Raw genomic sequence first — 14,017 nt, forward strand, 5'->3', positions numbered from 1 at the left:
ACGACACACAATTAATCTTCTCCTTTCCCCCTTCTGATGACCAGGTGGCGAATCGCACTACCACTGAGGAAGTACAGTTCCCGCTCAGCCCAGTCAAAACTGTTCGCTGCTCTGGCCCCCCAATGGTGGAACAAACTCCCTCACGACGCCAGGATTGCGGAGTCAATCACCACCTTCCGGAGACACCTGAAACCCCACCTCTTTAAGGAATACCTAGGATAGGATAAGTAATCCTTCTCACCCCCCCTAAAAAGATTTAGATGCACTATTGTAAAGTGGCTGTTCCACTGGATGTCATAAGGTGAATGCACCAATTTGTAAGTCGCTCTGGATAAGAGCGTCTGCTAAATGACTTAAATGTAAATGTAATGTAAATGTAAATCAATGAGACAAGGTAGAATAATCTTTGTGGAAGAAAAGATAGTTTCAGGAAGAAAGATGGAGGGGTAACAAGACAAAGATGCATCAGTGATATAAATAAATATACTGAGAGAGATGGTAGAGAGATACAAGGAAGAGCTATGCTGTTGCTATAGCACCACAAGTCGATTAACGACAACATCACTAGCTAGCTACACATAGGCCTACAAGACCCCCAAATGATCCTCCTGTTCCCATTCATGTATTCCCGACGCTGACTGTATCAATAAAACATGATGTATCAGAGAGGAACCGTGTCTGTCTGTCTTCTCATTACCAGAGAGGGGCAAATGGATCCTGTAAGGGAAAGGTGGCTGCTGTCTTTACTTTCACCTTACCAGGGCTGAGAGAAAGTGGACAGAGAGAGAGAGAGGGTGAGGTAGAGATGAGGGCGGGAGGAGTGGAAAGCAAAATATAGGGGGAGAGAGGGGGAGTCAGAGAGAAAGAGAGAGTGAGCAGCAAATGCTGCCAAGCCCACCAGATGAAAGTTACTGCACCTGTCAAACAAACTGTTGGAGCTGTGATAAATTAATGATCAAATGGTATGGTGAGGAGTACAGTGGCACTGCCGAGTCCTGTAAGCACCACAACCTGAGCTTCACAGAGAGACAGAGAGAGAGGGAGGGAACGGGAAAAGAGAAAATGATGAAGAAAAAGATGAGGGGAGAGGAAGGAAGAGACAAAGAGATGCAGCTGACATCAGAACATCTCCTGGTGTAGCTGAGAAGAGAGAGAGAGAGAGAGAGAGAGAGAGAGAGAGAGAGAGAGAGAGAGAGAGAGAGAGAGAGAGAGAGAGAGAGAGAGAGAGAGAGAGAGAGAGAGAGAGAGAGAGAGAGAGGAAAAGAGGGTAGACAGAGAGAAAGAAGGAGAGAGAGAGAGAGAGAGAGAGAGAGAGAGAGAGAAAGACAGAGAGAAAGAAGGAGACAGAGAGAGAGAGAGAGAAGAAAGAGGGGAGACAGAGAGAGAGAGAGAAAGAAAGAGGGTGACAGAGAGCGAGAGAGAGAGAGAGAGAGAGAGAGAGAGAGAGAGGGGAGGGAGGGAAATACAGACAGAGAGACACACTACACTGGGCCCCAGACCAGCAGCCTGAAGTATACAGCCTGAAGCCACCCACCCACGCACATACAAACACGCACAATTTTAACTATCGTCAGTTCCCTCTGCGCAAGCACACACAAAACACACACATACACACAGGCTGGGGCCAGGCCGGGCCAAACACACTGACAGAGTGTGAAGGAAGGACCATCCCGACAACTCATGCCTATAGGTCACATTGGATACTGTACTAAAGGCATGTTAATTCTGATATAAGGACATAACTGTTATTCAAATAAAAAGGAATATCTGCCTATATCTGCCTGTGTGTACGTCTGTGTTTGTCATTAAATCTACTGTTGAATGTGCCACAGTGCCCTCTGGTCTGGGATTGGTTCGTCTTAGAAGAAACAACATGGGGTTTTTCCGTTTGTAAACAGCGTGCGATGTGGATTTTGAGAGTTCAGAGAGGGAAGTTGGCTTCCCTTCATTTTGATGTGTCTTTCTTCTCTGGCACATTTCCATCCCTATTATGTAGTACAGGCAGCATGACAGAACACCTCAGCTCATCTCAAATGCAGTTATCCAGCTAACTACCAGTCTTCCTCTCCTCTTCCCTTCCTCTTCTCATCCCTTTGAAAGAACAGAGGGAAATTAAAATCATGAGCCTGAATTATGGATCCAATGACAAGATGGCTTTTGAGGCTTATTCTCTCTCTCTCTCTCTCTCTCTCTCTCTCTCTCTCTCTCTCTCTCTCTCTCTCTCTCTCTCTCTCTCTCTCTCTCTCTCTCTCTCTCTCTCTCCTTCCTAAACAAAGTTACAGAGGATTTGCCTGCTAGGCTGCTAACATATTCCTTATAGACAACGAGAGAGAGAGACTGAGATAGATGGAGAAGAAAAAAAGTTTCAAATGACGTTAACACACAGTTTGCTAAAACTGACAAGGGACTCAATTAAGGCTGGCTGTCAAAGCAGGAGTGATATTTTATTAAGTGGCAGTGGAGCACCGATCGACGGGTACATCAAGCGACACATCTGTAGAGTAGCGGGTGAGGAGCGCCAGCCGGGTAAGAGGGACACGTGTTGACACTATCAGGAACCATCAGTCAAAATTCACTTCATCACAACCCCTGAGAAATTAAGCATGAGTCTGATATTAGGATGCTAATGTCATTTTCTATGCACACCATCACTGTGGGATGAAAGCTATTCCCACTCCTTAAAAAAGAGGGAAAAAATAAGAAAATCAAGAATGTTTTTTGATTTTGATATAATTCTGTGTACTATTACATTATACCAAATCATTCTACCAAACCAGAACAGGTCATAGAAAACAATCACAAAATAAAATAAACATAAAATAATGAATGTGAATGTCTGATGAAATAGACCCTGGTGTAACTCCATGTACATGTAAAGTATAGAAAACATACATGTAGACTTGATATTCAGGTATACCATGTAGACTTGATATTCAGGTATACCAGTGTAGACTTGATATTCAGGTATACCAGTGTAGACTTGATATTCAGGTCTACCATGTAGACTTGATATTCAGGCATACCATGTAGACTTGATATTCAGGTATACCATGTAGACTTGATATTCAGGCATACCATGTAAACTTTATATTCAGGTATACCATGTAGACTTGATATTCAGGTATACCATGTAGACTTGATATTCAGGCATACCATGTAGACTTTATATTCAGGTATACCATGTAGACTTGATATTCAGGTATACCATGTAGACTTGATATTCAGGTATACCAGTGTAGACTTGATATTCAGGTATACCAGTGTAGACTTGATATTCAGGTCTACCATGTAGACTTGATATTCAGGTATACCATGTAGACGTGATATTCAGGTATACCATGTAGACTTGATATTCAGGTATACCAGTGTAGACTTGATATTCAGGTCTACCATGTAGACTTGATATTCAGGCATACCATGTAGACTTGATATTCAGGCATACCATGTAGACTTGATATTCAGGTATACCATGTAGACTTGATATTCAGGTATACCATGTATACTTGATATTCAGATATACCATGTAGACTTGATATTCAGGTATACCATGAACACTTGATATTCAGGCATACCATGTAGACTTGATATTCAGGTATACCAGTGTAGACTTGATATTCAGGTATACCATGTAGACTTGATATTCAGGCATACCATGTAGACTTGATATTCAGGTATACCATGTAGACTTGATATTCAGGTATACCATGTAGACTTGATATTCAGGTATACCATGTAGACTTGATATTCAGGCATACCATGTAGACTTGATATTCAGGCATACCATGTAGACTTGATATTCAGGTATACTATGTAGACTTGATATTCAGGTATACCATGTAGACTTGATATTCAGATATACCATGTAGACTTGATATTCAGGTATACCATGTAGACTTGATATTCAGGTATTCAGATATACCATGTAGACTTGATATTCAGGTATTCAGATATACCATGTAGACTTGATATTCAGGTATACCATGTAGACTTGATATTCAGGTATTCAGGTATACCATGTAGACTTGATATTCACAGAAAACCATGTAGACTTGATATTCAGGTATACGATGTCGACTTGATATTCAGGTATACCATGTAGACTTGACATTCAGGTATACCATGTAGACTTGATATTCAGGTATACCATGTAGACTTGATATTCAGGTCTACCATGTAGACTTGATATTCAGGTATACCATGTAGACTTGATATTCAGGTATACCATGTAGACTTGATATTCAGGTATACCAGTGTAGACTTGATATTCAGGTATACCATGTAGACTTGATATTCAGGTCTACCATGTAGACTTGATATTCAGGTATACCATGTAGACTTGATATTCAGGTATTCAGATATACCATGTAGACTTGATATTCAGGTATTCAGATATACCATGTAGACTTGATATTCAGGTATACCATGTAGACTTGATATTCAGGTATACCATGTAGACTTGATATTCAGGTATACCAGTGTAGACTTGATATTCAGGTATACCATGTAGACTTGATATTCAGGCATACCATGTAGACTTGATATTCAGGTATACCATGTAGACTTGATATTCAGGTATACCATGTAGACTTGATATTCAGGTATACCATGTAGACTTGATATTCAGGCATACCATGTAGACTTGATATTCAGGCATACCATGTAGACTTGATATTCAGGTATACTATGTAGACTTGATATTCAGGTATACCATGTAGACTTGATATTCAGATATACCATGTAGACTTGATATTCAGGTATACCATGTAGACTAGATATTCAGGTATTCAGATATACCATGTAGACTTGATATTCAGGTATTCAGATATACCATGTAGACTTGATATTCAGGTATACCATGTAGACTTGATATTCAGGTATTCAGGTATACCATGTAGACTTGATATTCACGGAAAACCATGTAGACTTGATATTCAGGTATACCATGTCGACTTGATATTCAGGTATACCATGTAGACTTGACATTCAGGTATACCATGTAGACTTGATATTCAGGTATACCATGTAGACTTGATATTCAGGTCTACCATGTAGACTTGATATTCAGGTATACCATGTAGACTTGATATTCAGGTATACCATGTAGACTTGATATTCAGGTATACCAGTATAGACTTGATATTCAGGTATACCATGTAGACTTGATATTCAGGTCTATGTAGACTTGATATTCAGGTATTCAGATATACCATGTAGACTTGATATTCAGGTATACCATGTAGACTTGATATTCAGGTTTCAGGTATACCATGTAGACTTGATATTCAGGTCTACCATGTAGACTTGATATTCAGGTATTCAGATATACCATGTAGACTTGATATTCAGGTATACCATGTAGACTTGATATTCAGGTATTCAGGTATACCATGTAGACTTGATATTCACGGAAACCATGTAGACTTGATATTCAGGTATACCATGTCGACTTGATATTCAGGTATACCATGTAGACTTGACATTCAGGTATACCATGTAGACTTGATATTCAGGTATACCATGTAGACTTGATATTCAGGTCTACCATGTAGACTTGATATTCAGGTATACCATGTAGACTTGATATTCAGGTATACCATGTAGACTTGATATTCAGGTATACCAGTGTAGACTTGATATTCAGGTATACCATGTAGACTTGATATTCAGGTCTACCATGTAGACTTGATATTCAGGTATACCATGTAGACTTGATATTCAGGTAATCAGATATACCATGTAGACTTGATATTCAGGTATTCAGATATACCATGTAGACTTGATATTCAGGTATACCATGTAGACTTGATATTCAGGTATACCATGTAGACTTGATATTCAGGTATACCAGTGTAGACTTGATATTCAGGTATACCATGTAGACTTGATATTCAGGCATACCATGTAGACTTGATATTCAGGTATACCATGTAGACTTGATATTCAGGTATACCATGTAGACTTGATATTCAGGTATAACATGTAGACTTGATATTCAGGCATACCATGTAGACTTGATATTCAGGCATACCATGTAGACTTGATATTCAGGTATACTATGTAGACTTGATATTCAGGTATACCATGTAGACTTGATATTCAGATATACCATGTAGACTTGATATTCAGGTATACCATGTAGACTAGATATTCAGGTATTCAGATATACCATGTAGACTTGATATTCAGGTATTCAGATATACCATGTAGACTTGAAATTCAGGTATACCATGTAGACTTGATATTCAGGTATTCAGGTATACCATGTAGACTTGATATTCACGGAAAACCATGTAGACTTGATATTCAGGTATACCATGTCGACTTGATATTCAGGTATACCATGTAGACTTGACATTCAGGTATACCATGTAGACTTGATATTCAGGTATACCATGTAGACTTGATATTCAGGTCTACCATGTAGACTTGATATTCAGGTATACCATGTAGACTTGATATTCAGGTATACCATGTAGACTTGATATTCATGTATACCAGTGTAGACTTGATATTCAGGTATACCATGTAGACTTGATATTCAGGTCTACCATGTAGACTTGATATTCAGGTATTCAGATATACCATGTAGACTTGATATTCAGGTATTCAGATATACCATGTAGACTTGATATTCAGGTATACCATGTAGACTTGATATTCAGGTATTCAGGTATACCATGTAGACTTGATATTCAGGTATTCAGATATACCATGTAGACTTGATATTCAGGTATTCAGATATACCATGTAGACTTGATATTCAGGTATACCATGTAGACTTGATATTCAGGTATTCAGATATACCATGTAGACTTGATATTCAGGTATTCAGATATACCATGTAGACTTGATATTCAGGTATACCATGTAGACTTGATATTCAGGTATTCAGGTATACCATGTAGACTTGATATTCAGGCATTCAGATATACCATGTAGACTTGATATTCACGGAAACCATGTAGACTTGATATTCAGGTATACCATGTAGACTTGATATTCAGGTATACCATGTAGACTTGACATTCAGGTATACCATGGGGACTTGATATTCAGATGTACCATGTAGACTTGATATTCAGGTATACCATGAACACTTGATATTCAGGTATACCATGAAGACTTGACATTCAGGTATACCATGTAGACTTGATATTCAGGTATACCATGTAAACTTGATATTCAGGTATACCATGTAGACTTGACATTCAGGTATACCATGGGGACTTGATATTCAGATGTACCATGTAGACTTGATATTCAGGTATACCATGTAGACTTGACATTCAGGTATACCATGTAGACTTGATATTCAGGTATACCATGTAGACTTGATATTCAGGTATACCATGTAGACTTGATATTCAGGTATACCATGTAGACTTGATATTCAGGTATACCATGAAGACTTGATATTCAGGTATACCATGTAGACTTGACATTCAGGTATACCATGTAGACTTGATATTCAGGTATACCATGTAAACTTGATATTCAGGTATACCATGTAGACTTGATATTCAGGCATACCATGTAGACTTTATATTCAGGTATACCATGTAGACTTGATATTCAGGCATACCATGTAGACTTGATATTCAGGTATACCATGTAGACTTGATATTCAGGTATACCATGTAGACTTGATATTCAGGTCTACCATGAAGACTTGATATTCAAGCATACCATGTAGACTTGATATTCAGGATTACCATGTAGACTTGATATTCAGGTATACCATGTAGACTTGATATTCAGGTATACCATGTATACTTGATATTCAGATATACCATGTAGACTTGATATTCAGGTATACCATGAACACTTGATATTCAGGCATACCATGTAGACTTGATATTCAGGTATACCAGTGTAGACTTGATATTCAGGTATACCATGTAGACTTGATATTCAGGCATACCATGTAGACTTGATATTCAGGTATACCATGTAGACTTGATATTCAGGTATACCATGTAGACTTGATATTCAGGTATACCATGTAGACTTGATATTCAGGTATACCATGTAGACGTGATATTCAGGTATACCATGTAGACTTGATATTCAGGTATACCAGTGTAGACTTGATATTCAGGTCTACCATGTAGACTTGATATTCAGGCATACCATGTAGACTTGATATTCAGGCATACCATGTAGACTTGATATTCAGGTATACCATGTAGACTTGATATTCAGGTATACCATGTATACTTGATATTCAGATATACCATGTAGACTTGATATTCAGGTATACCATGAACACTTGATATTCAGGTATACCATGTCGACTTGATATTCAGGTATACCATGTAGACTTGACATTCAGGTATACCATGTAGACTTGATATTCAGATATACCATGTAGACTTGATATTCAGGTATACCATGAACACTTGATATTCAGGTATACCATGTAGACTTGACATTCAGGTATACCATGTAGACTTGATATTCATGTATACCATGTAAACTTGATATTCAGGTATACCATGTAGACTTGATATTCAGGTATACCATGTAGACTTGATATTCAGGTATACCATGTAGACTTGATATTCAGGTTTACCATGTAGACTTGACATTCAGGTATACCATGTAGACTTGATATTCAGTTATACCATGTAAACTTGATATTCAGGTATACCATGTAGACTTGATATTCAGGTATACCATGTAGACTTGATATTCAGATATACCATGTAGACTTGATATTCAGGCATACCATGTAGACTTGATATTCAGGTATACCATGTAGACTTGATATTCAGGTATGCCATGTAGACTTGATATTCAGATATACCATGTAGACCTGATATTCAGATATACCAGTGTAGACTTGATATTCAGATATACCATGTAGACTTGATATGCAGATATACCATGTAGACTTGATATTCAGGTATACCAGTGTAGACTTGATATTCAGGTATACCAGTGTAGACTTGATATTCAGGTATACCAGTGTAGACTTGATATTCAGGTATACCATGTAGACTTGATATTCAGGTATACCATGTATACTTGATATTCAGGTATACCAGTGTAGACTTGATATTCAGGTATACCATGTAGACTTGATATTCAGGCATACCATGTAGACTTTATATTCAGGTATACCATGTAGACTTGATATTCAGGTATACCATGTAGACTTGATATTCAGGTATACCATGTAGACTTGATATTCAGGTATACCATGAAGACTTGATATTCAGGTATACCATGTAGACTTGACATTCAGGTATACCATGTAGACTTGATATTCAGGTATACCATGTAAACTTGATATTCAGGTATACCATGTAGACTTGATATTCAGGTATACCATGTAGACGTGATATTCAGGTATACCATGTAGACTTGATATTCAGGTATACCAGTGTAGACTTGATATTCAGGTCTACCATGTAGACTTGATATTCAAGCATACCATGTAGACTTGATATTCAGGCATACCATGTAGACTTGATATTCAGGTATACCATGTAGACTTGATATTCAGGTATACCATGTATACTTGATATTCAGATATACCATGTAGACTTGATATTCAGGTATACCATGAACACTTGATATTCAGGCATACCATGTAGACTTGATATTCAGGTATACCAGTGTAGACTTGATATTCAGGTATACCATGTAGACTTGATATTCAGGCATACCATGTAGACTTGATATTCAGGTATACCATGTAGACTTGATATTCAGGTATACCATGTAGACTTGATATTCAGGTATACCATGTAGACTTGATATTCAGGTATACCATGTAGACGTGATATTCAGGTATACCATGTAGACTTGATATTCAGGTATACCAGTGTAGACTTGATATTCAGGTCTACCATGTAGACTTGATATTCAGGCATACCATGTAGACTTGATATTCAGGCATACCATGTAGACTTGATATTCAGGTATACCATGTAGACTTGATATTCAGGTATACCATGTATACTTGATATTCAGATATACCATGTAGACTTGATATTCAGGTATACCATGAACACTTGATATTCAGGTATACCATGTCAACTTGATATTCAGGTATACCATGTAGACTTGACATTCAGGTATACCATGTAGACTTGATATTCAGATATACCATGTAGACTTGATATTCAGGTATACCATGAACACTTGATATTCAGGTATACCATGTAGACTTGACATTCAGGTATACCATGTAGACTTGATATTCATGTATACCATGTAAACTTGATATTCAGGTATACCATGTAGACTTGATATTCAGGTATACCATGTAGACTTGATATTCAGGTATACCATGTAGACTTGATATTCAGGTTTACCATGTAGACTTGACATTCAGGTATACCATGTAGACTTGATATTCAGTTATACCATGTAAACTTGATATTCAGGTATACCATGTAGACTTGATATTCAGGTATACCATGTAGACTTGATATTCAGATATACCATGTAGACTTGATATTCAGGCATACCATGTAGACTTGATATTCAGGTATACCATGTAGACTTGATATTCAGGTATGCCATGTAGACTTGATATTCAGATATACCATGTAGACCTGATATTCAGATATACCAGTGTAGACTTGATATTCAGATATACCATGTAGACTTGATATGCAGATATACCATGTAGACTTGATATTCAGGTATACCAGTGTAGACTTGATATTCAGGTATACCAGTGTAGACTTGATATTCAGGTATACCAGTGTAGACTTGATATTCAGGTATACCATGTAGACTTGATATTCAGGTATACCATGTATACTTGATATTCAGGTATACCAGTGTAGACTTGATATTCAGGTATACCAGTGTAGGCTTGATAAGGCGACAAGGGGAGGAGAGGGGAGCAGACATTATGTTTTTAATTGTGTGTGTGCTGACAGAGTTCTGACACTGCTGTCTGTCTGTCTGTCTGTCTGTCTGTCTGTCTGGCTGGCTGGCTGGCTGGCTGGCTGGCTGGCTGGCTGGCTGTCTGGTTGCCTGCCTGCCTGTCGGTCTGTCTGTCCTACAGTACCTAGTTCACTGAGGCTCTGGTACATGCTGCCTGCTGACTTTGAAGGTTAGGAGAAAGGATAGAGGAGAGAGAGATGGTGTGTGTGTGTGTGTGTGTGTGTGTGTGTGTGTGTGTGTGTGTGTGTGTGTGTGTGTGTGTGTGTGTGTGTGTGTGTGTGTGTGTGTGTGTGTGTGTGTGTGTGTGTGTGTGTGTGTGTGTGTGTGTGTGTCACACTCCTGCTCTGTATGAATATCTGAGACTAGAGCTTGTCGCTGAGAGGAGGCCAAGGCACAGACCCAGGTTCAGTTTGGGTAGGGAGGATGGGTTGGAGGCAGGTGGATGAGATGAGTCCTGTGTGTAGAGTTGTGTGTGTAGAGCACTATGTGAAGTGCTCTGCGTCAAAGAAAGGCCTCCCAAGGGCCTGACGCTTCCACACAGAGCCCTCTCTGCTTCTCCCCTCTAACCTGCACCACAATCACTATATCTCCATGGTTACAGTATGGGATATCTACCAATTCCTAAGTCTCTCTATTCTTGCTTATAAAAACCTCAAAACAAGGTCTGTGAAAAACTAGAAGCTCACTTTCTGTTCCACCCAAAGTTTCAACCATCAGAAAAAAACACTGATATTTCTGAAAGGAAAACAACTGCCTTCAGATGTTGTTTCCAATAGAGGTCAGGCATCATGTTAGAACCGTCTTGAAACATTAATTCTGTTGTCTCTCTCGTAATTGAGGTTGCACTTGGATGATACAACAGGCCAAGGAAATAGTAGGTTATACAGAGAACACACCCTGTCAGTAGCCCAGCAGCAGTCCAGAGTCAGTGTGTGTTTCTGGGTTTCTTCATGCTCTGCGGAGCTGACATTTGGCAGGACATGTAGTCAGAGTCTGACCATACATAGTCTGTTTTATCTAGAACAAAAGGCTATTCCACAGCACAAAAGGCCAGGTTCAAAGGGAATGCAGGCGTCAGGGGTACAGGCCCAGATACATGAAACAATCAGTGTAAACTTGTCAGAAGATAGAGGAGCGAGATGCACCTCCAATACTTCTGCCTATGCACCACTGTGTAGGCACGTGTCTACTCATCCACACAGGGTTCATCTGTTTCTTTCTTTGATTACAGTATGTTTCATACATTATCATAGTGGATATTCTGTTATCGTACTCTGGCCTGCAATGGCTCTGATAAGAGGGCCTTGATGCACCTACAACACTTTGGCTTACCTGTGCTGTAGGCAGTGAAGTATGAACTATCCATACAGGGACCATACAGCATCAAACACACAGTAGGATTAGGTCTATGTCAGCTGGCTTCTCTCCTTCATCATACTATGTTTCATACATTATCATATGTACTGAATGTGGAGTTAGGATTGCACACAGCCAGCCATAGCCCTATCACTCTCCTCTTCATCTGTGTGTGTGTGCCCACAGAGGGAACTGACGACAGTTGTGATTGGGTGAAATCTGCAGCCCCATCTCAGTGACAGCTGGTAGAGACACGCTGACAGATCAGAGCCTCAACCACTGTTATAACGAAGCTAGAGTACACACACTGAGGGACACGTACAAATGAGTCTGGAGATCTCTCTCTCTTAATTATTTCCCTCTTCCCCTCTCTCTTTATCCTCACTTCTCTCACTCTTCCCTTCTCTCTCTCTCTCTCTCTCTCTCTCTCTCTCTCTCTCTCTCACTCTCTCTCCCTCTCCCCCCCCTCTCTCTCTCTCTCTCTCTCTCTCTCTCTCTCTCTCTCTCTCACTCTCTCTCCTCTCTCTCCTCTCTCCCCCTCTCTCTCTCTCTCTCTCTCTCTCTCTCTCTCTCTCTCTCTCTCTCACTCTCTCTCCTCTCTCTCCCTCTCTCCCCCTCTCTCTCTCTCTCTCTCTCTCTCTCTCTCTCTCTCTCTCTCTCTCTCTCTCTCTCTCCCCCCTCTCTCTCTCTCTCTCTCTCTCTCCCTCTCTCCCCCTCTCTCTCCCTCTCCTGTTCTTCCTCTCTCTCTGGACTCAGATATGACAGTTATTTTTGACAGATAGATCTGTGGGTGCTCATGCCTCCATATTAAAGTAGCTGCTAGTGCAGGTGAGGCTGAGGCTTTCAGCACTCTGCTGGCTGGCTGGGTTGGAAGTGGACTCCTGCTTTCCTGTGTACTCCCACTGAACTTGATTAGTTATTATTTGGAGAGTGACATTTACATTCAGTTACCCAATGTGGCTTGAGTGCATCATTTGATGGGAAAGCTGTCAGTTTGAGTGTGTATAAATTCTCATACGGTGTTTTAAGTAGCGATGATATTTCCACATAGGCTTCATTTCAATATTAGTTTTGTATCCATGTAATTTCTCTTATGATGATTATGTTACTGAATATTAATGGAACTTAGTAGGTATAGTACATTATACACAACTACTGAATTAGTTTACTGTATCCTCTGTATAAGGAGAAAATAAGTATTTTAAATGCATTTTACCTCATAAGTTTCCTCACGTCGAAAGTAAAGAATAACGACGTTCAACAATGTGAATGAGGGAATGTTATGTCTGAATGTGTGTGTGTATTTACAGTGTGTGTTCAGTTGTCGAGGCAGTGTGTTGGCCTTTACCTCAGGGCTGTTCTGGCCTCTCCTAAAGCCTTAGTCTGGTCAGCCTCAGGACATAATGTACTGTTAGGCTTTTTGGAACTCACCATACTCCTCTACCTAGATGAACTGAAACTTTTCCTCATCTCTTTGGTCCCCCTCTCCTCCTGCAACATAAGCCCAATCTGCTTCATACTTCTGTCTGTGTCGTTCACCAGAGCAGGACGATGTGTGTGTACCAGGGGTGATGGTCCTGTACCCCAGGTACCTCTAGCATCCAGTCCCCCTGAGCCACCACACAGTGATGGAGCTGATGAATTATAGAAGACAAGGCCTGTGTGAGTTAGGAGGAGATCACTGAACACTGAGGCTACACTTCTACAATACAGCCCTGCCTCAGGGAGACATACTCACAGACAGAGCCACACTGAC

At 39.7% G+C, this 14,017-nt stretch overlaps 1 long non-coding RNA gene across 6 annotated transcripts; it reads left to right on the top strand.

Annotated features, from left to right (window-relative positions):
• Nucleotides 1–3,800: 3,800 nt before the first annotated feature.
• On the top strand, nt 3,801–6,889 carry LOC127909337 (uncharacterized). 6 transcript variants are annotated; one of them, XR_008070859.1, is made up of 3 exons: nt 3,801–3,827; nt 6,101–6,152; nt 6,697–6,889. It is a non-coding gene; the product is annotated as an uncharacterized LOC127909337 (long non-coding RNA). The 6 variants fall into 6 exon arrangements; XR_008070869.1 differs by having other exon boundaries at nt 6,791–6,883; XR_008070868.1 differs by lacking the exon at nt 6,697–6,889 and adding an exon at nt 6,569–6,661.
• Nucleotides 6,890–14,017: the final 7,128 nt, after the last annotated feature.

The sequence above is a fragment of the Oncorhynchus keta genome, chromosome 2 (genome assembly GCF_023373465.1).
Source record: "Oncorhynchus keta strain PuntledgeMale-10-30-2019 chromosome 2, Oket_V2, whole genome shotgun sequence".
Classification (NCBI taxonomy): Eukaryota; Metazoa; Chordata; class Actinopteri; order Salmoniformes; family Salmonidae; genus Oncorhynchus; species Oncorhynchus keta.